We start from the raw sequence: 3,935 nt of genomic DNA, 5'->3' as shown, positions 1-3,935 counted from the left end.
ATATTACGATATATTCTTTCCTACGGATAAGGCGAGGCGTAAGCTCCCCGACGACGTAGAGCACGCTATCGATTTAGAGCTAGGYAAGAAGCCGCCCTTTAAACCTCTCTATTATTARYCTCCGAAAGAGCTAGCGTAGCTATAGGAGTAYATTACTAAAGCGACTAAGAACGATTAGATCGAGCTTAGCGAAAGCGAGGCGGGTACGCCTATYCTRTTYGTTCCGAAAAAGGATAGCTTACTACGCTTATATATAGACTATCGCGGCTTAAACGAAATTACGATTAAGAACCGCTATCTACTTCCCTTAATTAGCGAGACGCTTAATCGACTTAGGGGCAACGYATTCTYTACTAGCTTAGACCTCTCGGCTRCGTATTATCGCATTAAGATTAAGGCTAGCGATCGCTAGAAGACTACGTTTCGYACGCGTTACGGACACTTCTAATATAAGGTTATGCCTTTTAGACTATATAACGTACTAGCGACTTTTTAAGGATACATTAACCGAGCCTTATCGGGGCTAGTCTATATAATCTACGTCGTTTACTTAGATAATATTCTTATCTATAGTAAAGACCGAGCGTAACACTAGCGTAACGTATACGCCGTACTCGATAGGCTAAGGAAGTTCTAACTTTACTACAACTTTAAGAAGTGTAGTTTCTTCTAAGATTTAGTCGATTTTCTCGGCTTCGTAGTTACTACGTAAGGCGTTACGATAGACCTACGTAGGGTAGACGTAGTCGCCGAGTAGCCTCGGCTAGAAACCCTTAAGGATGTATAAGCACTCCTTAGATTTACTAACTTCTATAGGCGGTTTATTTAGTAGTACTTACGTATTATAAGGCCCTTAACCGACCTATTAAAGGGAGCTATTAAAGGCAGGAAGCTAGGGAAGATCCCTTAGGGCGCTAGCGAAGAGAATGCGCTAAGCTAGCTTAAGGAAGCCTTTTAGTTAGCCCTACTACTAAGGCACTATAATCCTACGCTTTGCCTACGAGTCGAAACCGACGTATTAGACTTCGCGCTTACGGGCATCCTCTTATAGCAGTTTAAGGACAAATAGTAGCATCCTATTACTTTCTAGTTACGGAAGATAATTCCGGCCGAATATAATTACGAGACCTACGACAAAGAGCTACTTATAGTAGTAAGTACGTTTAAGYAGTAGCGCCCGTACCTCGATAGCGCTACGTATACGATTTAAGTAATCGTCGACTATACTAACCTTAAAGCTTTTATAACGATAAAACAGTTAGTCGGTCGATAGGTACGATAGGCGGTTTAAYTAGCGCCCTTCGACTTTACTATCGAATATCGCGTAGGGACAAAGAACCCTACGGATAGTCCGAGTAGGCGTAGCGACTACGAAACGAGTACGACGGAGTCGTCTTAGTATATAAGCATGCTATTACCTATACTACAAAGCAAACTTTAGAACTAGTAATCTAATAAAGCTCTTCGAAGCGAGCTAGAGCCCTYTATTARAAGAGTAAGAGCTATATACTACGCGATTAAGTACGAGGGATTACTACCTACTAGAGTATACGGCGAGCTTTCGCTACCTAGGCGTGTTATAGCCGTCCTAGCAGCTATAGACTTAGCCCTTAGAAATATTCTAGACCTAATACTCGATTACGCTAAAGCACTAGTAAACGTAAACGCGGATGCTTCGAGTATACGCGACGCGGCTAGGGAGAAGGGCGAGTACGAAGGCTATATTATTAAGGATAGAATATTATTCTACGGCGATGCCCTATATATTCCGAAAGACTACGCTTTACGTGCGTAACTAATGCGTATATACTACGATAACGCTCTCGCCGGACACTTTAGGAAGGCGAAGACGCTCGAGTTACTTTAGCGGAAGTACTACTAGCTACGTATAGCTACTAATATCGTAGAGTATATTAAGGGGTGCTATATATACCTCGTAAGTAAGGCGCGGTACTACCGCCCCTACGGAGTAATAGTTCTATTACCTATACCGGATCGAGTATAGTAAGAAATTAGTATAGACTTTATTACGGACCTACCTCCTAGTAAGCGCGGAGATAGCGTCTATACTACGGTRCTCGTAATCGTCGACCGCTATAGCAAGATAGCTTTATTTATCCCTACTACTAAGCAATGTAATATAGTAGAGCTAGCGGATATCTTTATATCTTACGTAGTTTATAAATACGGCGTACTAGTAGGCATTATTAGTAATAGAGGCTCGGTTTTTACTAGCTAATACTAGTCTAACTTCTACTACGAAGCGTATATAAAGCGTAATCTAAGCATAGCCTTCTACCCTTAGACGGATAGACAGACTAAGAAAGCTAATTAGACGCTTAAGTAATACCTACGCTACTACTACGGCACGTAGTAGGACAGCTAGGCGTAATAGCTACCTATAGCTAAATTTGCGTGTAATAATAGCGTATACGCGGGCCTTAGAATAAGCCCTTTCTAAATCCTCTACGGATAGAACCTAGAGCTAGCGACGCGCCCTCTAGGCGACGGCGCTAATACCTAAGACATCGCTCGGGACGAGCTCTTAGAAGGGAGAATACCGGCCGCTATCGACTTAGCGAAGCGCATACATAGCGTACATAAGGAGCTTACTAAGTAATAGCGTAAAGCTAAAGAGTAATAGTTAAAGTACTATAATAAGAACTATAAGCCTATAAGCTTTAATATTAGTAATCTAGTGCTTCTCTCTACGAAGAACCTTAAGCTAGAGGGCAAGAAGAAGATAGAACCTAAATAGCTAGGCCTATACCGCGTAATTAACGTAATCGGGACTTAGGCGTATCGCTTATAGTTACCTACCTTAGTAAGGATCTATAACGTCTTCTACGTTACTTTATTAGAGCTATATTCTAGCCGGAAGAGTAAAGCGTAAGAGGAGCGTATACTACTCGTAGTCGACGAGGATAGGTAGTAGGAGGTTAAAGAGATTCTTAATMAGWGGGTATAGAAGGGCGAAACGTTTTATTTAGTAAAGTAGCRTAGATAGCTATTAGAATATAACTAGTAGGAACCTAGTATATATATTAAAGACTACGAAGCTCTCGATAGGTTCGAGGCGTAGGCTCCGCGTATACGTAGAGGCCGCGTAGTAAAAGAGGCTCGGAAGTAGAGCGGAGCAAAATAGAAGAAGAGTAATAAGAATTAAGTAGTTTTATTACGRTTAGACCTAAAGGGGATTACTTTATAGACTATACTATAAGATAGGCGTATACGCTACGCAAGCCTAAAGAACGCGCTAAGCACTTTACTCGAACTTATTCTCCTCCGCCTCGGACTCCTCCTCGAATAGCTCGTTTCTAGTAAGGGTAGCATCGAAGGTATTAGTAGACTGCCCTATTATCTCTAACTACTATATAGACGGTTAGTATTATAAACGTATACGAGGAGCAGGCGAGATACTTACGATACGACCGACTTAAGTAATAGCTATAAGATTGTTCGTTAAGCGAGTAAGATTAGGCGCCTCGACTACGCTGCTCTTACGCCGTACACCCGAGGTAGGCTCGTTAATACGGATCTAAGTATCTAACTTAACACTAAAGGTGTTTACCGCCGCCTTATAATTAGCTTCCTTCTAACTGCCCTTCTGCTTAGTAGCATCTACTAGATTAAGCTCTTAGGCCGTAGTAATAACGCTATCGTAGCGTAGGCGTATCGCTACCGGCACGGGTTTATACTTATAATAATTGTTCCTTTAAGGGAAGTTAGCGCTACGTAAGAGGGGAGTAGGCGTCTCGAATACTACTTAGAGATCTATAGATATAAGCCCCTTACGGATAGTAGCGGTAACGTATACGCCGCGTAGTAGGAGACTTATTAACCCTCTTATCGAGTAGCGGTCGTTAAGGGAATTAAACCCTCGCCCTTCTAGGTACGGCATTTAGCCTACTAGAAGGAGGATAAAGTTCCGAAAG

Source organism: Ramularia collo-cygni (assembly GCF_900074925.1).
Source record: "Ramularia collo-cygni strain URUG2 genome assembly, contig: RCC_scaffold05, whole genome shotgun sequence".
NCBI classification, from domain to species: Eukaryota; Fungi; Ascomycota; class Dothideomycetes; order Mycosphaerellales; family Mycosphaerellaceae; genus Ramularia; species Ramularia collo-cygni.
The sequence above is the reverse complement of the archived record's forward strand: the minus strand, read 5'-3'. Positions refer to the sequence as shown.